The sequence below is a fragment of the Coregonus clupeaformis genome, chromosome 12 (genome assembly GCF_020615455.1).
Source record: "Coregonus clupeaformis isolate EN_2021a chromosome 12, ASM2061545v1, whole genome shotgun sequence".
NCBI lineage: Eukaryota > Metazoa > Chordata > Actinopteri > Salmoniformes > Salmonidae > Coregonus > Coregonus clupeaformis.
In genome coordinates this window covers 17,828,023-17,852,375 of record NC_059203.1, presented here as the reverse complement: position 1 = coordinate 17,852,375, position 24,353 = coordinate 17,828,023, and the positions used below count along the sequence as shown (strand labels likewise).

Below are 24,353 nucleotides of genomic sequence, written 5' to 3'. Positions count from 1 at the left end.
AGTTACAGTAATGGTCCCACAGGGTTCTGTCTGGAGTTACAGTAATGGTCCCACAGGGTTCTGTCTGGAGTTACAGTAATGGTCCCACAGGGTTCAGTCTGGAGTTACAGTAATGGTCCCACAGGGTTCTGTCTGGAGTTACAGTAATGGTCCCACAGGGTTCAGTCTGGAGTTACAGTAATGGTCCCACAGGTTCTGTCTGGAGTTACAGTAATGGTCCCACAGGGTTCAGTCTGGATGTTACAGTAATGGTCCCACAGGGTCTGTCTGGAGCAACAGTGATCGCTCCCACAGGGTTCTGTTTGGAGTGTATGACAGGGAGTGGAGTACAGTGACTGGTCTCACGTTCTGTCTGGTGTTACAAGTGAAACGGTCGCACGCTCCTTACTGTTTGGTGTTGACATGGAGAAAACATGACTCTCCTTCTGTTTGGTGTTGACAAGGTGGAACATGACGCTCCTTCTGTTTGGTGTTGACAAGGAGGAAACATGATGCTCCTATTGTTTGGTGTTGACATGGAGAAAACATGACGCTCCTTCTGTTTGGTGTTGACAAGGAGGAACATGACGCTCCTTCTGTTTGGTGTTGACAAGGTGAAACATGACGCTCCTTCTGTTTGGTGTTGACAAGGAGGAAACATGACGCTCCTTCACCTCTGTCTCAACCTATGTTCTCTCTCTCTCTCTCACACACACACACGAGAGAGAAAGATACTCCCACTCCTCCTGGGTCAAAGTCACCTGAGAGCCTGTGGTTTCCTGACATCTTATTGGCTACAGCCAGAGAGAAGAGAGAATGTAGCCTTACCTTGAACCCACTGAAATCACAAGGACAGACAGACGTGTGTACTGCATCCACAACAACTAGGCTACTACTAGTACTACTACAGTATATTGGATAAGAGGAGCCTGATTTAGTACTGATTCAATAGGAAATATTTCTAAGTAATGCATTCTTACTTGCATAATCATGGTTTCTTGGTAATGCCTGAATCCATACACAGATACAACACATATACAATGTGATTAAGGGGAAATGTATGATGAACTAGTTTTTGTCCCTGGTGTTGATGATTGGAGAAGAGGGTCAGTGTGGTGACAGAGAGAACAGGGGACAGGAACAAAGATGCCGCTTGGTTTACAGAGGGGACAGGCGCATCAGAGATGCCACCTGGATTAGAGAGGGGACAGGCACATCAGAGATGCCTCCTGGATTAGAGAGGGGACAGGCGCATCAGAGATGCCACCTGGATTAGAGAGGGGACAGGCGCATCAGAGATGCCTCCTGGATTAGAGAGGGGACAGGCACATCAGAGATGCCACCTGGATTAGAGAGGGGATAGGCGCATCAGAGATGCCTCCTGGATTAGAGAGGGGACAGGCACATCAGAGATGCCACCTGGATTAGAGAGGGGACAGGCACATCAGAGATGCCACCTGGATTAGAGAGGGGACAGGCACATCAGAGATGCCTCCTGGATTAGAGAGGGGACAGGCACATCAGAGATGCCACCTGGATTAGAGGGGACAGGCACATCAGAGATGCCACCTGGATTAGAGAGGGGACAGGCACATCAGAGATGCCACCTGGATTAGAGAGGGACAGGCACATCAGAGATGCCACCTGGATTAGAGAGGGGACAGGCACATCAGAGATGCCACCTGGATTAGAGGGGGGGCAGGCACATCAGAGATGCCACCTGGATTAGAGGGGGGACAGGCACATCAGAGATGCCACCTGGATTAGAGAGGGGACAGGCGCATCAGAGATGCCACCTGGATTAGAGAGGGGACAGGCGCATCAGAGATGCCTCCTGGATTAGAGAGGGGACAGGCACATCAGAGATGCCACCTGGATTAGAGAGGGGACAGGCACATCAGAGATGCCACCTGGATTAGAGAGGGGACAGGCACATCAGAGATGCCACCTGGATTAGAGAGGGGACAGGCACATCAGAGATGCCACCTGGATTAGAGAGGGGACAGGCACATCAGAGATGCCTCCTGGATTAGAGAGGGGACAGGCACATCAGAGATGCCACCTGGATTAGAGAGGGGACAGGCACATCAGAGATGCCACCTGGATTAGAGAGGGGACAGGCACATCAGAGATGCCACCTGGATTAGAGAGGGGACAGGCGCATCAGAGATGCCACCTGGATTAGAGAGGGGACAGGCGCATCAGAGATGCCACCTGGATTAGAGAAGTAGCCTTGTTTATCATTCACTGCAAGGAAAGTTAGAGGGTCTCACAGGGACTATACCACTTCTGACAACAACGTAGCAAATGAGGAACGTGTCATTCTCTAACCTGTAGGCAAACTTGCTAACCAATAGGGTTAACCCTCACTAAACAGCTATTCTCACGCTCATTCATTGACTTGTTTCAGCTACTTTCTCGTCCGTCAGCGTTCCTATTTGTTCTAGAATTCGCATCGCCAGCAATGTTCTCCAGTAAAAAAACATATCCCATTGACTAAAGTGCAGACAGGTGTTCTGAGTGACTGTCAAGTACTCCAGAAATAAAAATCTATATGAACACAAGCTGATTAAGAAGCACATGTAGTCCAGCTAAATGGGTTGGTTCTGCCAGCTGCTGGTGTGTCGCAGTCTTGGCACAGCGCAAATCACATCTTGACACCTCCTGGTACCATTCTCAAGGAGTCGGAAGTTGTCAATGTTTTTTGAATCATTGCGTGCAGATCTGACAACTGAAGTAGTAGGCTGTTTCACCAAATGTTTCAGAAACCAGGGTATTTGGTGCAGTGCTGCTATGACAGACGCTAGGAGTGGACCAAAGGTCTCGGAGAGAGGAGGCTTGTGTGATTGTTGTTGGTGACAAGAAGCCAACGAGTTGTTTGAGTTCTGGAATATTCCATTCTCCCCTGGTCTCTGTAATAAATAAATAAAGCCCTTATGACAGCCAATCAAAGATGGAGAAACAAGTTGTAACAACCAATCAAAAACAGAGGAAACGTGCTGCGTGAATCCTTGGAGTTGTTTTCTGCTCCACAGCTTCCTCTGATCAGGATTCAAGAGGTCAGCGAACATGGTGCTAGTGCTTCTGACTGCAGATCAAGGTCAGCTGAGAAGGGAATAGGAGAACCCTATATACAGATCTAGGATCAGCTTCCCTTATCCAAACCTTAACCATAAGTCGGGGAAATGCTAAACTAACCCAAGATCCCATTTTGTTGTGTTACAGCCTGAATTTAAAATGGATTAAATTGAGATTTCGTGTCACTGGTCTACACACAATACCCCTGTCATGACTCTATCTCAATCATCAAAGGTGCCAGATCAGCTTGGCAAATGGCTGACAGATAGCCAGACCCCCCCCTCTCCCGCAGGAGAGGAGAGGGGGGGAGTTGGGTCGGTTTTATGATTTAACAGCCGGTCATAAATAGTTGGCAGAAACTCTCCCTCTGGCTCTCTAGTATGGTAAGACTGAAATATCTTTGTTATAGAGAGACTTTTGCAGCCAAAACATTTTTATCCAAAAAGATTGGACATTGGAACATTATTCCTTACCTCCAAATATTTGGAATGGTCAGTGGGGATCTAAAGAATAATCATGTCACATTGTTTATTATTTTGTGATGTCATTAAGGATGGTATCAAGAAATAACTAACTCGGAAAGTGTACATAGTCTATCAAGTTTCCATCTAAATGTTTTATAAAATATATGATTAAGACAAGCCGAGTCTCACCGAAGTGGGATAGGACACTCAAACCCTTTTTGAGAAAGTGGTTCAACAGAGAGACGACGATCAAGGAAAGCTACACATAAATATGCATTGCATTTCTTATCCGAATGAGCGGTGGTTTCCAAATGTAACAACGATAAGTTGAATCTCTGTTTCTCCCTTTCACTCTCTTTCTATTGACCCCTCCTTCCCCTCACCAAGCAGTCATGCTATTGTCAGTCCAGTCCATTAGGGACCTGTTTTCATTGTATTACATTAGTAATCAGTAACCTATACCGTGTGTGTGTGTGTTTGTATCCTGTGTTATTATTTAGTTAGTAAATAAATAATTAAGCCAATTGGTGTATTGCTGATTCATTAAAAAGGTTAGGGTTCTTTCAGGTTCAAGGATTATGCGACGTTCAGAATGAGACTGATGAGGTAATGATTTAATAAGTGACCGTTATCGACATATAACATCATATACAGTGGGGAGAACAAGTATTTGATACACTGCCGGTTTTGCAGGTTTTCCTACTTACAAAGCATGTAGAGGTCTGTAATTTTGATCATAGGTACACGTCAACTGTGAGAGAGGGAATCTAAAACAAAAATCCAGAAAATCACATTGTATGATTTTTAAGTAATTAATTTGCATTTTATTACATGACATAAGTATTTGATACATCAGAAAAGCAGAACTTAATATTTGGTACAGAAACCTTTGTTTGCAATTACAGAGATCATACGTTTCCTGTAGGTCTTGACCAGGTTTGCACACATTGCAGCAGGGATTTTGGCCCACTCCTCCATACAGACCTTCTCCAGATCCTTCAGGTTTCGGGGCTGTCGCTGGGAAATACGGACTTTCAGCTCCCTCCAAAGATTTTCTATTGGGTTCAGGTCTGGAGTCTGGCTAGGCCACTCCAGGACCTTGAGATGCTTCTTACGGAGTCACTCCTTAGTTGCCCTGGCTGTGTGTTTCGGGTCGTTGTCATGCTGGAAGACCCAGCCACGACCTATCTTCAATGCTCTTACTGAGGGAAGGAGGTTGTTGGCCAAGATCTCGCGATACATGTCCCCATCCATCCTCCCCTCAATACGGTGCAGTCGTCCTGTCCCCTTTGCAGAAAAGCATCCCCAAAGAATGATGTTTCCAACCTTCATGCTTCACGGTTGGGATGGTGTTCTTGGGGTTGTACTCATCCTTCTTCTTCCTCCAAACACGGCGAGTGGAGTTTAGACCAAAAAGCTCTATTTTTGTCTCATCAGACCACATGACCTTCTCCCATTCCTCCTCTGGATCATCCAGATGGTCATTGGCAAACTTCAGACGGGCCTGGACATGTGCTGGCTTGAGCAGGGGGACCTTACGTGCGCTGCAGGATTTTAATCCATGACGGCGTAGTGTGTTACTAATGGTTTTCTTTCAGACTGTGGTCCCAGCTCTCTTCAGGTCATTGACCAGGTCCTGCCGTGTAGTTATGGGCTGATCCCTCACCTTCCTCAAGATCATTGATGCCCCACAAGGTGAGATCTTGCATGGAGCCCCAGACCGAGGGTGATTGACCGTCATCTTGAACTTCTTCCATTTTCTAATAATTGCGCCAACAGTTGTTGACTTCTGACCAAGCTGCTTGCCTATTGTCCTGTAGCACATCCCAGCCTTGTGCAGGTCAACAATTTTATCCCTGATGTCCTTACACAGCTCACTGGTCTTGGCCATTGTGGAGAGGTTGGAGTCTGTTTGATTGAGTGTGTGGACAGGTGTCTTTTATACAGGTAACGAGTTCAAACAGGTGCAGTTAATACAGGTAATGAGTGGAGAACAGGAGGGCTTCTTAAAGAAAAACTAACAGGTCTGTGAGAGCCGGAATTCTTACTGGTTGATAGGTGATCAAATACTTATGTCATGCAATAAAATGCAAATTAATTACTTAAAAATCATACAATGTGATTTTCTGGATTTTTGTTTTAGATTCCATCTCTCACAGTTGAAGTGTACCTATGATATAAATTACAGACCTCTACATGCTTTGTAAGTAGGAAAACCTGCAAAATCGGCAGTGTATCAAATACTTGTTCTCCCCACTGTAGATCGAATTTAGGTTAACATGACAATGATTGAGAGAGACTATTATAAATTTAAAATGAAACTGTTCCACCAAAATGTGGCACGCAGATCGGTAGAAATGGTAGGATAAATTGGCACTCCAAACGGAAAAGGTTGCCGACCCCTGGTGTAACCTGGGTTACCGGCGACTTTAGGAGCGTCACGGCAGAATCAGCAGCGGGGAGAAGAGGGTCAGAAACAGGTCGTTTTTCTTTTTTTGGTTAAGCTATCTTGATCTCTTGCTCCCTCAAGTAATTTGTGTGTCTTCATTATTTAATCAAACAATGTGCTTAAAGCATCAGACAAGCTCAGGATTTTTGTTTTTAGATTCCGCCTCTCACAGTTGAAGTGCACCTATGATAAAAATTACAGACCTCTACATGCTTTGTAAGTAGGAAAACCTGCAAAATCGGCAGTGTATCAAATAGTTGTTCTCCCCACTGTATATCTTCTAAGAGTTTAATTCGGGAGATGGTAACTCGTTAAACAACTTATTCAGTGGTGCCCCAAATTCCTCATGAGTTCATTGTTACATGATTAATTTAATCGAGTGACAATTAAAACATAGTTAGTTGATTTGATAAATAACAGTAATCACATAAGTCATGTCACGACACCCCATAATGTCAAAGTGGAATTATGTTTTTAGAAATGTTTACTAATTAATAAAAAATGTAAAGCTGAAATGTCTTGAGTCAATAAGTATTCAAGGCTTTTTTTATGGCGAGCCTAAATAAGTTCAGGAGTAGAAATGTGCTTAACAAGTCACATAATAAGTTGCATTCACTAACTCTGTGTGCAACAACAGTGTTTAACATGATTTTTGAATAACTACCTCATCTCTGTACCCCACACGTATAGATAATTGTAAGTCCCTCAGTCGAGCAGTGAATTTCAAACACATATTCAACCACAAAGACCAGGGAAGTTTTCCAATGCCTCGCAAAGAAGGGCACCTATAACCACTGTGATTATTATTTGACCCAGCAGGTCATCTATGAACGTTTGAACATCTAGAAGATTAATCTGGCCTTAATGGCCATGTACTCTTATAGTCTCCACCCGGCACAGCCAGAAGAGGACTGGCCACCCCTCAGAGCCTGGTTCCTCTCCACCCGGCACAGCCAGAAGAGGACTGGCCACTCCTCAGAGCCTGGTTCCTCTCCACCCGGCACAGCCAGGAGAGGACTGGCTACCCTTCAGAGCCTGGTTCCTCTCTAGGTTTCTTCCTAGGTTCCTGCCTTTCTAGGGAGTTTTTCCTAACCAGTCTGCTTCTACATCGCTTGCTGTTTGGGGTTTTAGGCTGGGTTTCGTTATAGCACTTTGTGACATCTGCTGATGTAAAAAAGGCTTTATAAATACATTTTTTTTTTTTTTTTTTTTTTTTAAACAAACAGACATTGAATTCCCTTTGAGCATGGTGAAGTTATGAATTACACTTTGGATGGTGTATCAATACACCCAGTCATTACAAAGACACAGGTGTCCTTTCTAACTCAGTTGCCGGAGAGGAAGGAAACCGCTCAAAGATTTCACCATGAGGCCAATGTTGACTTTAAAACAGTTAGAGTTTAATGGCTGTGATAGGAGAAAACTGAGGATGGATCAACACAGTAGTGGTGCGTGGGTAAAATCCACAATACTATAGTTACTCCACAATAATAACCTAAATAGTGTGAAAAGAAGGATGCCTGTACAGAATACAAATATTCTAAAACATGCATCCTGTTTACAATAAGGCACTAAGTAAAACTGAAAAAGAATTATGCTAAGAAATTAACTTTATGTCCTGAATACAAAGCGTTAATTTTGAGGCAAATCCAACAAGACATCACTGAGTACCACTTCATATTTTCAAGCATAGTGGTGGCTGCATCATGTTATGGGTATGCTTGTAATCGGCAATCACTAGGGAGTTTTTTTTAGAATAAAAATAAACTGAATAGAGCTAAGAACAGGCAAAATCCTAGAGGAAAACCTGGTTCAGTCTGCTTGCCAACAGACACTGGGAGACAAATTCACCTTTCAGCAGGACAATAACCTAAAACACAAGGCCAAATATACACTGGAGTTGCTTACCAAGACGACATTGAATGTTCCTGAGTGGCCTACTTACAGTTTTGACTTAAATCTGCTTGAAAATATATGGGAAGACTTAAAAATGTCTGTCTAGCAATAATCAACAAACAACTTGACAAGAGATTGAAGAATTTTAAGAATTAAAAAAATAAATGTGTGCTAATATTGTACAATCCAGCAGTGCAAAGCCCTTAGAGACTTACCCAGAAAGACTCTCAGCTGTAATCACTGCCAAAGGTGATTCTAACATGTATTGACTCAGGGGTGTGAATACTTATGTAAATGAGATATTTCATTTTCAATACATTTTAAAAAAAAGTCTAAAAACATGTTTTCACTGTCATTATGGGGTATTGTGTGTAGATGTGAGAAAAAAATCAATGTAATCAATTTTGAATTCAGGCTGTAACAACTAAATATGGAATAAGTCAAGGGGTATGAACACTTTCTGAAGGCACTGTACATTCTAAGGGAGATATTCTTCAAACCGTCTCACACTTGACTTGCTGTGCATGATTAAATATATTTTTCTTAAAGCCTATAGCTACTACTTCCATTTGCACAAATGTATCACATCTTTCTTAGAAATGATAGTTCTCCTCTGGTAATGTTGGGTATGACTGGAGAGGAGTGTACTGAAGGAGGTGGGGTAGTCAGAGATGGCTACATCACCCAGTACAGTAAAATATTCACATAGTACAGTAACATTCACACAGTCCAGTAACATTCACCCAGTACAGTAACATATTCACACAGTACAGTACATTAACATTCACCCAGTGCAGTAACATTCCCCTTGAAGGTTCCATCTTGTAGCCAGGGTGCTTTGAACAGACTCGGCATTTGAGAATGTAAATGTTATTGAGAAGCTCCTGTGTGGAGTTCAGAGGTTTCCTCCATCCACCTCATCCTTTATATGGGACACCTCTTTTAATCTCTCTCCCCTCAAACCTTTAATAGCACACCCACAGAGCTCAGCAAATTGTAATACGTAGTATCTTATAAATGGAATTTAGAGTTACGCGCTGCGCTGCGGAGGCAGAGATATGATTCAGGGGCTTAGTGGGGAAGAGGTGTGTTTAGGGAGTGGGGGGAGCAGCCTAACAGAAAACCTCCCATCCATTTTGTTGGAGAGGCGCTATGCGATACATATTCCTCCCTCATCCTCTCTAGTCAAGTCAGAGGATACAGTGAGGGGGAAAAAAGTATTTGATCCCCTGGTGATTTTGTACGGTTGCCCACTGACAAAGAAATGATCAGTCTATAATTTTAATGGTAGGTTTATTTGAACAGTGAGAGACAGAATAACAACAACAAAATCCAGAAAAACGCATGTCAAAAATGTTATAAATTGATTTGAAATCAAATGTCTACTGTTTGCAGATGATCTGGTGCTTCTGTCCCCAACCAAGGAGGGCCTACAGCAGCACCTAGAACTTCTGTCAGACCTGGGCCCTGACAGTGAATCTCAGTAAGACAAAAATAATGGTGTTCCATAAATGGTCCAGTTGCCAGGTCAACAAATACAAATTCTATCTAGACACCATTGCCCTAGAGCACACAAAGAATTATACCTACCTCGGCCTAAACATCAACACCACAGGTAACTTCCATAAGGCTGTGAACGATCTAAGAGACAAGGCAAAAAAGGCCTTCAACGCCATCAAAAGGAGCATAAAACTTGACATCCCAATAAGGAACTGGCTAAAAATACTTAAATCAGGTATAGAACCCATTGCCCTCTATGGTTGTGAGGTCTGGGGTCTGCTCACCAACCAAGAATTCACACCCAAAAACACCCAATTGAGACTCTGCATGCAGAATTCAGCAAAAATATACACTGTGTACAACGCAAAACCCCAAACAATGCATGCAGAGCAGAATTAGGACAACACCTGCTAGTTCTCAAAATCCAGAAAGGAGCTGTTAAATTCTACAACCACCTAAAAGGACGCGATGTCCACACATTACATCACAAAGCTCTCAACTACAGAGAGACAAACCTAGAGAAGAGTCCCCTCAGCCAGCTGGTCCTGGGGTTCTGTTCACAAACACAAACAGACCCCAAGGACAGAAACACAATTAACCCAACCAAATTATGAGAAAACAAAAAGGTAACTATTTGACACATTGGAAAGAATCAACCAATAAAACTCAGCAAATTGGAACGCTATCTGGCCCTAAACAGAGAGTACACAGTGGCAGAAAACCTGACAAACGTGACTGACCCCAAATTAAGAAAATCCTTGACTATGTACAGACTCAATGAGCATAGCCTTGCTATTGAGAGAGGTCGCCATAGCCTGTCTTCTCTTGAGAGCCAGGTCTGCCTATGTGCCCACTGCCCACAAAATGAGGTGGAAACTGAGCTGCACTTCCTAACCTCCTACCAAATGTATGACCATATTAGAGACACATATTTCCCTCAGATTACACAGACCAACAAGGAATTTGAAAACAAATCAAACTTTGATAAAACCATACATCTGTTAGGCGAAATACGTCAATGTCCAATCACAGCAGCAAAATGTGTGGCACGCTGCCATGAAATAGGGCAACCAGTGGAGCACAAACATTGTAAATACCACCAATTTTTATCTGTTTATTTATCTTCCCCTACTAGTTGAACATTGCTAAAACACTGCTGATAATATAACACTTGAAATGTCTATATTTTTTCAACCTTTTTGAGTGCAATGTTGACTGTTAATTTATATATTTTTTGTTTTATTTCTTTACTTTTGTTTATTTCACTTTCTTTGGAAATGTAAACACATGTTTCCCATGACAATAAAGCCCCTTTGAATTGAACTGAGAGAGAGAGAGAGAGAGAGAGAGAGAGAGAGAGAGAGAGAGAGAGAGAGAGAGAGAGAGAGAGAGAGAGAGGGCTAGAGAGGGAGGGGGAGAGAGAAGGGGGGAGGAGAGGGCTAGAGAGAGAGGGAGAGAGAGAAGGTGAGAGAGAGGAGAGAGAAGGTGAGAGAGAGGAGATAGAAGGTGAGAGAGAGGAGAGAGAAGGTGAGAGAGGAGAGACAGAGAGAGAGAGAGAGACAGAGAGAGAGAGAGAGAGAGAGAGACAGAGAGGAGACGGAGACGGAGACGGAGACGGAGAGGAGAGGGAGAGGGAGAGGGAGAGGGAGAGGGAGAGGGAGAGGGAGAGGGGAGGGGAGAGGGGAGAGGGAGGGAGAGGGAGAGGGAGAGGGAGAGGGAGAGGGAGAGGCAGAGAGAGAGAGGAGGGAGAGGGAGAGGGAGAGGGAGAGGGAGAGGGAGAGGGAGAGGGAGAGGGAGAGGGAGAGGGAGAGGGAGAGGAGAGGGAGAGGGAGAGGAGAGAGAGGCAGAGAAGAGACAAGAGACAGAGACAGAGACAGAGAGAGGGAGAGGGAGAGGGAGAGGGAGAGGGAGAGGGAGAGGGAGAGGGAGAGGGAGAGAGAGAGAAGGAAAGCGAGAGGAGAGAGAAGGTGAGAGAGAGCAGAAGTAACAGAAGATAATATCTCTCTCTATCAATTAGGGGGGAGGGTGACAAGCTTGGGAAGAGCTCCGCACCATCCCTCCACCTCGCCGTAAAACCCAGAAAACTGCCAGAAACTGCCAGGTTTGAAAGAGAAGCTTTGGTGTAAGTAAGCACACCGACCACTAGGGAGCAAAAGGACACTGATACTGACAGGTAGCTGACCTTTTCTGAGGCAGCAGCAGATCGACAGTGGCATGGTGGCATTTAACGGGCACGGGCACACACCCGTAACAGACCAGCAGGAGGTGGCATGCACACACACACACACACACACACACACACACACACTCTTGTATAACTAACCTTGTGGGGACGCACAATTCAGTCCCATTCAAAATCGTATTTTCCCTAACCCCTAAATCTAACCCTTACCCTAACCTTAACCACAAAACCTAACCTTAACCCTAGCTCCTTACCTTAAACCTAATTCTAACCCTAGAAATAGCATTTGACCATATGGGGACTAACAAAATAACCCCAGTTGGTCTATTGTTTTTGTTTGTTTACTATTCCTGTGGGGACTTCTAGTCTAGTTAAACATGTCCACAAATCGCCAGTAACGTTTCACACAGTCGCGTTTCTTGTACACAAGAGTTCAGGCATCAACAAGGCTGAAATAGGGGGTCACCATCAGATCAACATCGATTCATATCCCAGTTCAGGCATCAACAAGGCTGAAATAGGGGGTCACCATCAGATCAACATCGATTCATATCCCAGTTCAGGCATCAACAAGGCTGAAATAGGGGTCACCATCAGATCAACATCGATTCATATCCCAGTTCAGGCATCAACAAGGCTGAAATAGGGGGTCACCATCAGATCAACATCGATTCATATCCCAGTTCAGGCATCAACAAGGCTGAAATAGGGGGTCACCATCAGATCAACATCGATTCATATCCCAGTTCAGGCATCAACAAGGCTGAAATAGGGGGTCACCATCAGATCAACATCGATTCATATCCCAGTTCAGGCATCAACAAGGCTGAAATAGGGGGTCACCATCAGATCAACATCGATTCATATCCCAGTTCAGGTAGGCCTCCTCGCTACAGCAAACAAATAAAAAGTAGGAGGGGTGCTCGACAACAAGGACAAAAAATACAACAAAAGGAATTACCAAGAAAAGTTCTAAAAGGAATCCTGAACAATGGAGCCAGTTTGCGCCGTTCTGTGAAGGGACTAGTACACAGCGTTGTACGAGATCTTCAGTTTCTTGCCAATTTCTCGCATGGAATAGCCTTCATTTCTCAGAACAAGAATAGACTGATGAGTTTCTGAAGGAAAGTTTTTAGTTTTTGGCCATTTTGAGCCTGTAATCGAACCCACAATTGCTGATGCTCCAGATACTCAACTAGTCTCAAGAAGGCCAGTTGTATTGCTTCTTTAATCAGCACAACAGTTTTCAGCTTTGCTAACATAATTGCAAAAGGGTTTTCTAATGATCAATTAGCCTTTTCAAATTATAAACTTGGATTAGCAAACACAACGTGCCATTGGAACACAGGACTGATGGTTGCTGATAATGGGCCTCTGTACGCCTATGTAGATATTCCATAAAAAATCAGCCGTTTCCAGCCACAATAGCCACTTACCACATTAACAATGTCTACACTGTATTTCTGATCAATTTGATGTTATTTTAATGGACAAAAAAAATGCTTTTCTTTCGAAAACAATGACATTTCTAAGTGACCCCAAACTTTTGAACGGTAGTGTACATGTAGGTATAGTTAAAGTGACTATGCATAGATAGTCAACAGAAAATAGCAGCAACGTAAAAGAGGGTGTGTGGGGGGTGCTCCGGTACCGCTTGCCGTGCGGTAGCAGAGAGAACAGTCTATGACTAGGGTGGCTGGAGTCACTTGACAATTTTTAGGCCCTTCCTCTGACACCGCCTGGTATGGATGGCAGGAAGCTTGGCCCCAGTGATGTAATGGGCCTTTCGAACTACCCTCTGTAGTGCACTGTGGTTGGAGGCCGAGCAGTTGCCATACCAAGCAGTGACGCAACCAGTCAGGATGCTCTCGATGGTGCAGCTGTATAACTTTTTGAGGATCTGAGGACCCATGCCAAATCTTTTCAGTCTCCTGAGGGGGAATAGGCTTTGTCGTGCCCTCTTCACGACTGTCTTGGTGTGTTTGGACCATGTTGGTTTGTTGGTGATGTGGACTCCAAGGAACTTGAAGCTCTCAACCTGCTCTACTACAGCTCTGTCGATGAGAATGGGGACGTGCTCGGTCCTATTATTTTTCCTGCAGTCCACAATCATCTCCTTTGTCTTGGTCACGTTGAGGGAGAGGTTGCTATCCTGGCACCACACGGCCAGGTCTCTGACCTCCTCCCTATAGGCTGTCTCATCGTTGTCGGTGATTAGGCCTACCACTGTTGTGTCATCGGCAAACTTAATGATTGTGTTGGAGTCGTGCCTGGCCATGCAGTCATGGGTGAACAGGGAGTACAGGAGGGGACTGAGCACGCACCCCTGAGGGTCCCCGTATTGAGGATCAGTGTGGCAGATGTGTTGTTACCTACCCTTACCACCTGGGGGCGGCCCATCAGGATGTCCAGGATCCAGCTGCAGATGAGCTTACTGATGAGCTTTGAGGGCACTATGGTGTTGAATGCTGAGCTGTAGTCAATGAATAGCATTCTCATGTAGGTGTTCCTTTTGTCCAGGTGGGAAAGGGCAGTGTGGATCTGTGGATCTCTGTTGGGGCGGTATGCAAATTGGAGTGGGTCTAGGGTTTCTGGGATAATGGTGTTGATGTGAGTCATGACCATCCTTTCAAAGCACTTCATGGCTACAGACGTCAGACTACGGGTCGTTAGTCATTTAGGCAGGTTATCTTAGTGTCCTTTGGCACAGGGACTATGGTGGTCTGCTTGAAACATGTTGGTATTACAGACTCAGTCAGGGACAGGTTGAAAATGTCAGTGAAGACACTTGCAAGTTGGTCAGCACATGCTCGGAGTACACGTCCTGGTAATCCGTCTGGCCCTGCGGCTTTGTGAATGTTGACCTGCTTAAAAGTCTTACTCACATTGGCTACGGAGAGCGTGATCCCTCAGTCGTCCGGAACAGCTGATGCGCTCACTAGGGGTGTAACGATTCGTTTTAACAACGATTCGATTTGTATCACGATTTGTGGTTGTCGATACGATTCAAGGACGATATTGGTTCATTTAGAACGATACGATCCGAAACGATTCAGTGACTTGAAATCGATTCAGTAACCTTTTAGCTAAAAATTCAACCAGTGTGACTGAAATAAATACATGGATACTGGACAGTGCAGGTGAAGTAGATTCCTGTTTCTTGTAAGGACCGCAATGGTGGCTTGATAATTTCTCGCTCGTCGGCTTCTCCTCTGTCGTCCGCCATGCTATGTTTTGTTGTCTTTGCGCCTTTGCGCTGCTGCTGGCGCGGGCGATGACGTCACGGATAGGCAGACTGAATCGAGTAATGTTTAAAGCCTTTATCATTAAAAGTGCTAAGAAAAAACATCCATATAAAGTCTGACGTGCTTAAATCCAATGGGTTATTTCGTAGTATCGATACAATCGATTTATTACATTTTAAAACGATGTTAGATTGATATATGTTGTCCAAAAGGCCAACTCGCCGAGCACAGATCGATGTAGTTGGATCATAGGAATATAAATCGATACATCGATGTAGTAGATGGATCATTACACCCCTAGCGCTCACGCATTCCTCAGTGTTTCTTGCCTCGAAGCGAGCATAGAAGTGATTTAGCTCGTCTGGTAGGCTTGTGTCACTGGGCAGCTCGCGGCTGTGCTTCCCTTTGTAGTCTGTAATAGTTTGCAAGAACTGCCACATCCGATGAGCGTCGGAGCCGGTGTAGTACGATTCAATCTTAGTCCTGTATTGACTCTTTGCCTGTTTGACGGTTCATCTGAGGGCATAGTGGGATTTCTTATAAACGTCCGGGTTAGAGTTCCGCTCCTTGAAAGCTGCAGCTCTACCCTTTAGCTCAGTGCGGATGTTGCCTGTAATCCATGGCTTCTGGTTGGGGGTATATTAAATGCGGTCACTGTGGGGGGCAGCGTCATCGATGCACTTATTGATGAAGCCAGTGACTGATGTGGTGTACTCCTCAATGCCATCGGAAGAATCCCGGAACATATTCCAGTCTGTGCTAGCAAAACAGTCCTGTAGCTTAGCATCTGCATCACCTGACCACTTCTTTATTGACCGATTCACTGGTGCTTCCTGCTTTTGTTTTTGCTTGTAAGCAGGAATCAGGAGGATAGAATTATGGTCAGATTTGCCACATGTAGGGCGAGGGAGAGCTTTGTACACGTCTCTGTGTGTGGAGTAAAGGTGGTCTAGAGTTTTTTTCCTCTGGTTGCACATTTAAAATGCTGGTATAAATTAGGTAGAACGGATTTAAGTTTCCCTGCATTAAAGTCCCCAGCCACTAGGAGCGCCGCCTCTGGATGAGTGTTTTCATGTTTGCTTATGGCCTTATACAGCTCATTGAGTGCAGTCTTAGTGCCAGCATCGGTTTGTGGTGGTAAATAGACAGCTACGAAAAATATAGATGAAAACTCTCTTGGTAAATTGTGTGGTCTACAGCTTATCATGAGATACTCTACCTCAGGCGAACAAAACCTCGAGACTTCCTTAATATTAGATTTAGTGCACCAGCTGTTGTTTACAAATATACACAGACCACCACCCCTTGTCTTACCAGACACCATTTTTCTATCTTGACGATGCAGCGTGAAACCCGCCAGCGGTCTGTTATCCATGTTGTCGTTCAGCCATGACTCGTGAAACATAAGATACTACAGATTTTAATGTCCAGCTGGTAGGATATTCTTGATTGTAGCTCATCTATTTTATTATCCAATGATTGTAAGTTGGCTAATAGGACTGATGGAAGAGGCACATTACTCACTCGCCGTCTGATCCTTACAAGGCACCCTGACCTACGTCCCTGATATCTCTGTCTCTTTCTCCCGCGAATGATGGGGATTTGGGCCTTGTCGGGTGTCTGAAGTACATCCTTAGTGTTCGACTCGTTGAATATTATTTTTTTGTCCAGTCCGAGGTGAGTAATCGCTGTCCTGATATCCAGAAGCTCTTTTCGGTCATAAGAGACGGTGGCAGAAACATTATGTACAGAATAAATTACAAATAACGCAAAGAAACACACATAATAGCACAATTGGTTAGAGGGCTGTAAAACGGCAGCCATCTCCTCCGGCGCAATTATTTAGCTTCGGTCTATTTGAGCTGGTCAGTAGGTAATCCTGTCTAACGCAGCTTTTAAAAAATATATTGTGTAGTGGAGCTGCATAAGTGTTACTCTCCACTTTCTGGAGGATCAAGTTTTGAAATCAGTGGAATTAGAGTATGATAGCTAAAGAGATGGAGAAAACACCTGTCTCCGGATTACATCTTCAAACTAAAGGCAACCATGGCATCCGTGACAGTGAGACGCGTCCATCATGCATGATGTATACGGGTAAAATAGTCTAGCTAGCTACATTTTCAGATATTACACGTTTCTAATTTCGACAGAAAGTGATTTCATTTCAAGTTAAAGAGTACTGTTAGCTAGTTAACGTTAGCTGGCTGGCTCACTAGCTAACGTTAGGTGTATGATATTTTTATTCGTATCCCAGAGCCATTTGCTTGGCTAGTTCGAGCCTAATGTTAGCTAGCTAAAATTGAACCTGGTTGGTTAGCTACCTGCAGATCCATGCAGGGTCGTAACGTCATGAGTTGGGATTATGGTTAATTGTTTACCTAGCTAGCTAGCTAAATGTCTTAACAAAAGACTCCACTATGCAAGAAACCATTTCGGGTGCGTTCATAAATTCAGTCTGAGTATGCCAGAGCGCAGAATAACTGATGAATTTAAGAACCCGTTGAATATGGCAAAAAAGCATAATTAAATTGTTGCCAGCAGCACAGTTACAGTCAGCAACGCTCTGGATAACATGAAAAACAGCCTAACCAGCTCTGCTAGGGCGAGTAAAATGGTCAGTGGGGTGTTTTCCCATTAAATGAGAGAACACCCCACTGACCATTTTACTCGCCCTAGAAGAAGAGCTGGTTAGGCTATTCTCATGTTATCCAGAGGTAAACAATTAACCATAATCCCAATTTTGTGTCTGGGAGTAGCTAGCAAGCTAGCCAATGTTAGCCAGTTAGCTTGGGTGCTTGACTGCCGTTGTGAGGTCAGAACGCTCGGATCAACCCTACTCATCAGCCAGATCATCAAGTGTGCGCTCTGAACGCTCCAAGAGCGAAATGAGATGGGTGGGGCTAAAGCTTAAGAGGGTGTGAACGATGCTGAATGGGTGTAGACAAAGAAGAGGTCTTCAGTAGGTACCAAAACATTCAAAGGCCATTTTCTGAAAAGTGAGATTACAAGTTTCTCAACTTTCAAAGCAGAATTACTTTCCCATTGTTCGCTTAAATGCAGTGTATGATATACCATTTTGTAGCTCTGTGTCTCTGCTTTTATCTCATGTAAAAAACACAATTTCAAATTCTGCAACATATGACCGAATCAAGGCGGTCGGTCACATTTGGTAAAAGACCAAGTCCATATTATGGCAAGAATAGCTCAAATAAGCAAAGAGAAATGACAGTCCATCATTACTTAAAGACAAGAAGGTCAGTCAATCCGGAAAATTTCAAGAACTTTGAAAGTTTCTTCAAATGCAGTCGCAAAAACAATCAAGCGCTAAGATGAAACTGGCTCTCATGAGGACCGCCACAGGAAAGGAAGATGCAGAGTTACCTCTGCTGCAGAGGATAAATTCATTACAGTTAACAGCCTCAGATTGCAGCCCAAATAAATGCTTCACAGAGTTCAAGTAACAGACATCTCAACATCAACTGTTCAGAGGAGACTCCGTGAATCAGGTCTTCATGGTTGAATTTTTGAAAAGAAACCACTACTAAAGGACACCAATAAGAAGAAGAGACTTGCTTGGGCCAAGAAACACGAGCAATGGACATTAGACCGGTGGAAAAATGTCCTTTGATCTAATGAGTCCAAATTTGAGATTTTTGGTTCCAACCGCGTGTCTTTGTGAGACGCAGAGTAGGTGAACGGATGATCTCCGCATGTGTGGTTCCCAACGTGAAGCATGGAGGAGGAGGTGTGATGGTGCTTTGCTGGTGACACTGTCTGTGATTTAATTAAAATTCAAGGCACACTTAACCAGCATGGCTACCACAGCATTTTGCAGCAATACGCCATCCCATCTGGTTTGCGCTTAGTGGGACTATCATTTGTTTTTCAACAGGACAATGACCCAAAACACACCTCCAGGCTGTGTCAGGGGTATTTGACCAAGGAGAGTGATAGAGTGCTGCATCAGATGACCTGGCCTCCACAATCACCCGACCTCAACCCAATTGAGATGGTTTGGGATGAGTTGGACCGCAGAGTGAAGGAAAAGCAACTAACAAGTGCTCAGCATATGTGGGAACTCCTTCAAGACTGTTGGAAAAGCATTCCTTATGAAGCTGGTTGAGAGAATGCCAAGAGTGTGCAAAGCTGTCATCAAGGCAAAGGGTGGCTACTTTGAAGAATCTAAAATCTAAAATATATTTTGATTTGTTAAACACTTTTTTGGTTACTACATGATTCCATATATGTTTTTCATAGTTTTGATGTCTTCACTATTATTCTACAATGTAGAAAATAGTTTTAAAAAATGAAGAAAAACATTTGAATGAGTAGGTGTGTCTTTTGTCTCAAAACTTTTGACTGGTACTGTATATGGTCTAGGGCTAGGCTAGGTAATAGAACAGTGTATATGGCCAGCCTAGGCTAGGTAGTAAAACAGTGTACAGTTGTGGTCAAAGGTTTTGAGAATGACACAAATACACATTTTCACAAAGTCTGCTGCCTCAGTTTTTATGATGGCAATTTGCATATACTCCAGAATGTCATGAAGAGTGATCAGATGAATTGCAATTAATTACAAAGTCCCTCTTTGCCATGAAAATGAACTTAATCCCCAAAAAACATTTCCACTGCATTTCAGCCCTGCCACAAAAGGACCAGCTGCCATCATGTCAGTGATTCTCTCGTTAACACAGGTGAGAGTGTTGATGAGGACAAGGCTGGAGATCACTCTGTCATGCTGATTGAGTTAGAATAACAGACTGGAAGCTTTAAAAGGAGGGTGGTGCTTGAAATCATTGTTATTCCTCTGTTAACCATGGTTACCTGCAAGGAAACATGTGCCGTCATCATTGCTTTGGACAAAAAGGGCTTCACAGGCAAGGATATTTCTGCTAGTAAGATTGGACCTAAATCAACAATTTTTTGGATCATCAAGAACTTCAAGGAGAGAGGTTCAATTGTTGTGAAGACGGCGTCAGGGCGCCCAAGAAAGTCCAGCAAGCGCAAGGACCGTCTCCTAAAGTTGATTCAGCTGCGGGATCGGGGCACCACCAGTGCAGAGCTTGCTCAGGAATGGCAGCAGGCAGGTGTGAGTGCATCTGCACGCACAGTGAGGCGAAGACTTTTGGAGGATGGCCTGGTGTCAAGAAGGGCAGCAAAGAAGCCACTTCTCTCCAGGAAAAACATCAGGGACAGACTGATATTCTGCAAAAGGTAAAGTCATTTTCTCTGATGAATCCCCTTTCCAATTGTTTGGGGCATCCGGAAAACACCTTGTCCGGAGAAGACAAGGTGAGCGCTACCATCAGTCCTCTGTCATGCCAACAGTAAAGCATCCTGAGACATTTACATTACATTTTCGTCATTTAGCAGACGCTCTTATCCAGAGCGACTTACAAATTGGTGCATTCACCTTATGATAGCCAGTGGGACAACCACTTTACAACATGTTTTTTTTTTCCTCTTTGGGGTGGGGTAAGGGGGGGTAGAATGATTACTTTATCCTATCCCAGGTATTCCTTAAAGAGGTGGGGTTTCAAGTGTCTACGGAAGATGGTGAGTGACTCCGCTGTCCTGGCGTCGTGAGGGAGCTTCATTAATGTGTGGGGTTGCTTCTCAGCCAAGGGAGTGGGCTCACTCACAATTTTGCATAAGAACACAGCCATGAATAAAGAATGGTACCAACACATCCTCCGAGAGCAACTTCTCCCAACCATCCGAGAACAGTTTGGTGACGAACAATGCCTTTTCCAGCATGATGGAACACTTTGCCATAAGGCAAAAGTGATAACTAAGTGGCTCGGGGAACAAAACATTGACATTTTGGGTCCATGGCCAGGAAACTCACCAGACCTTAATCCCATTGAGAACTTGTGGTCGATCCTCAAGAGGCGGGTGGACAAACAAAAACCCACAAATTCTGACAAACTCCAAGCATTGATTATGCAAGAATGGGCTGCCATCAGTCAGGATGTGGCCCAGAAGTTAATTGACAGCATGCCAGGGCGGATTGCAGAGGTCAAATATTGACTCTTTGCATAAACTTAATGTAATTGTCAATAAAAACATTTGACACTTATGGAATGCTTGTAATTATACTTCAGTATACCATAGTAACATCTGACAAAAATATCTCAACACTGAAGCAGCGAACTTTGTGAAGACCAATACTTGTGTCATTCTCAAAACTTTTGACCACGACTGTATATGGCCAGACTAAGTTAGATAATAGAACAGTATATAGTATTCATCCCTCTTGGCATTTTTCCTATTTTGTTGCATCACAACCTGTAATTTAAATTGATTTTTATTTGATTTAATGTAATGGACATACACAAAATAGTTCAAATTGGTGAAGTGAAATGAGAAAAATAACTTGTTTCAAAAAATTCTAAAAAATAAATAACGAAAAAGTGGTGCGTGCATATGTATTCACCCCATTTGCTATGAAGCCCCTAAATAAGATCTGGTGCAACCAATTACCTTCAGAAGTCATATCATTACTTAAATAAAGTCCACCTGTGTGCAATCTAAGTGTCACATGATCTGCCACATGATCTCAGTATATATACACCTGTTCTGAAAGGCCTCAGAGTCTGCAACACCATTAAGCAAGGGGCACCACCAAGCAAGCGGCACCATGAAGACCAAGGAGCTCTCCAAACAGGTCAGCGACAAAGTTGTGGAGAAGTACAGATCATATAAAAAAATATCAGAAACTTTGAACATCCCACAGAGCACAATTAAATCCATTATAAAAAAATTGAAAGAATATGGCACCACAACAAACCTGCCAAGAGAGGGCCGCCCACCAAAACTCACGGACCAGGCAAGGAGGGCATTAATCAGAGAGGCAACAAAGATAACCCTGAAGAAGCTGCAAAGCTCCACAGCGCAGATTGGAGTATCTGTCCATAGGACCACTTTAAGCCGTACACTCCACAGATCTCGGCTTTACGGAAGAGTGGCCAGAAAAAGCCATTGCTTAAAGAAAAAATAAGCAAACACGTTTGGTGTTCGCCAAAAGGCATGTGGGAGACTCCCCAAACATATGGAAGAAGGTACTCTGGTCAGATGAGACTAAAATTGAGCTTTTTGGCCATCAAGGAAAACACTATGTCTGGCGCAAACCCAACACCTCTCATCACCCCGAGAACACCATCCCCACAGTGAAGCATGGTGGTGGCAGCATCATGCTGTGGGGATGTTTTAATCGGCAGGGACTGGGAAACTGGTCAGAATTGAAGGAATGATGGATGGCGCTAAATACAGGGAAATTCTTGAGGGAAACCTGTTTCAGTCTTCCAGAGAATTGAGACTGGGATGGAGGTTCACCTTCCAGAAGGACAATGACCCTAAGCATACTGCTAAAGCAACACTCCAGTGGTTTAAGGGGAAACATTTAAATATCTTGGAATGGCCTAGTCAAAGCAATTGAGAATCTATGGTACGAGTTAAAGATTGCTGTACACCAGCGGAACCCATCCAACTTGAAGGAGCTGGAGCAGTTTTGCCTTGAAGAATGGGCAAAAATCCCAGTGACTAGATGTGTCAAGCTTATAGAGACATTTCCCAAGAGACTTGCAGCTGTAATTGCTGCAAAAGGTGGCTCTACAAAGTATTGACTTTGGGGGGGGATGAATAGTCTTATTTCTTGTTTGTTTCACAATAAAACATATTTTGCATCTTCAAAGGGGTAGGCATGTTGTGTAAATCAAATGATACAAATCCCCCCAAAATCCAATTTTAATTCCAGGTTGTAAGGCAACAAAAATAGAAAAAATGCCAAAAGGGGTGAATACTTTCGCAAGCCACTGTATACGGTCTAGGGCCAGGCTAGCTAATAGAACAGTGTATATGATCTGAGGATTTTGTCCCTTTGTTCTCTGCATGGCTAAGAGAAAGGTCAGCCTCGGTAGAACATTTACTGGTATTAGACACCACTTTACAGCATCCCCCTCTTTCTCTATCCCTCACTCACGCTCCATCTCTCTCTCCACCCTCTCTCTCTCTCACTCATTTTCCCCATTTCCGTTTCTCTCCATCCCCTTCTCTTTCTCTCTCAACTCTCCATCTCACCCATTAAGAAGAAATTGTTATGGCACAAAGCAGCCCTCCTGGTTGCCTTGGCAAAGCTGTTGTTCTTAGCAAACATGGAGAGGAGTGTGGAAAGAAAGAGAGCCAGAGAGAAATAGAGTGAGAATGTGGAGAGAGAGCGATGGGGAGAGAGAGATAGAGAGAAAGAGTGAGAACGTGGAGAGAGAGTGATGGGGAGAGAGAGGTAGAGAGATGGGAGAGAGAGGTAGAGAGATGGGAGAGAGAGGTAGAGAGATGGGGAGAGAGAGGTAGAGAGATGGGGAGAGAGAGGTAGAGAGATGGGGAGAGAGAGGTAGAGAGATGGGGAGAGAGAGGTGAGAGATGGGAGAGAGAGGGAGAGAGATGGGGAGAGAGGTAGAGATGGGGAGAGAGAGGTAGAGAGATGGGGAGAGAGAGGTAGAGAGATGGGGGAGAGAGGTAGAGAGATGGGGAGAGAGAGGTAGAGAGATGGGGAGAGAGAGGTAGAGAGATGGGAGAGAGAGGTAGAGAGATGGGGAGAGAGAGGTAGAGAGATGGGAGAGAGAGGGAGAGAGATGGGAGAGAGAGGTAGAGAGATGGGGAGAGAGAGGTAGAGAGATGGGGAGAGAGAGGTAGAGATGGGGAGAGAGAGGTAGAGAGATGGGAGAGAGAGGGAGAGAGATGGGAGAGAGAGGTAGAGAGATGGGGGAGAGAGAGGTAGAGAGATGGGGAGAGAGAGGTAGAGAGATGGGGAGAGAGAGGTGAGAGATGGGGAGAGAGAGGTAGAGAGATGGGGAGAGAGAGGTAGAGAGATGGGGAGAGAGAGGTAGAGAGATGGGGAGAGAGTGGTGAGATGGGGAGAGGTAGAGAGATGGGGAGAGAGGTAGAGAGATGGGAGAGAGAGGTAGAGAGATGGGGAGAGAGAGGTAGAGAGATGGGGAGAGAGAGGTAGAGAGATGGGAGAGAGAGGTAGAGAGATGGGAGAGAGAGGTAGAGAGATGGGAGAGAGAGGTAGAGAGATGGGGAGAGAGAGGTAGAGAGATGGGAGAGAGAGGTAGAGAGATGGGAGAGAGAGGTAGAGAGATGGGAGAGAGAGGTAGAGAGATGGGGAGAGAGAGGTAGAGAGATGGGGAGAGAGAGGTAGAGAGACAGGGGAGTAGAGAGATGGGAGAGAGAGGTAGAGAGATGGGAGAGAGAGGTAGAGAGATGGGGAGAGAGATGGGAGAGAGAGGTAGAGAGATGGGGAGAGAGACAGGAGAGTAGAGAGATGGGAGAGAGGTGGGGAGAGAGATGGGAGAGAGGTAGAGAGATGGGGAGAGAGAGGTAGAGAGATGGGGAGAGAGAGGTAGAGAGACAGGGGAGATGGGGAGAGAGAGGTAGAGAGACAGGAGAGTAGAGAGATGGGAGAGAGACGTAGAGAGAGATGGGAGAGAGGTAGAGAGATGGGGAGAGAGAGGTAGAGAGACAGGGGAGTAGAGAGATGGGAGAGAGGTAGTGAGAGATAG

The 24,353-nt window shown here is 44.5% G+C and overlaps 1 protein-coding gene across 3 annotated transcripts in view; it reads right to left on the bottom strand.

Annotated features, from left to right (window-relative positions):
* The window catches only part of LOC121578809 (E3 ubiquitin-protein ligase RNF123), a 266,423-nt gene that overhangs the window by 12,685 nt on the left and 229,385 nt on the right, over nucleotides 1–24,353 (bottom strand). The window lies entirely within an intron of this gene.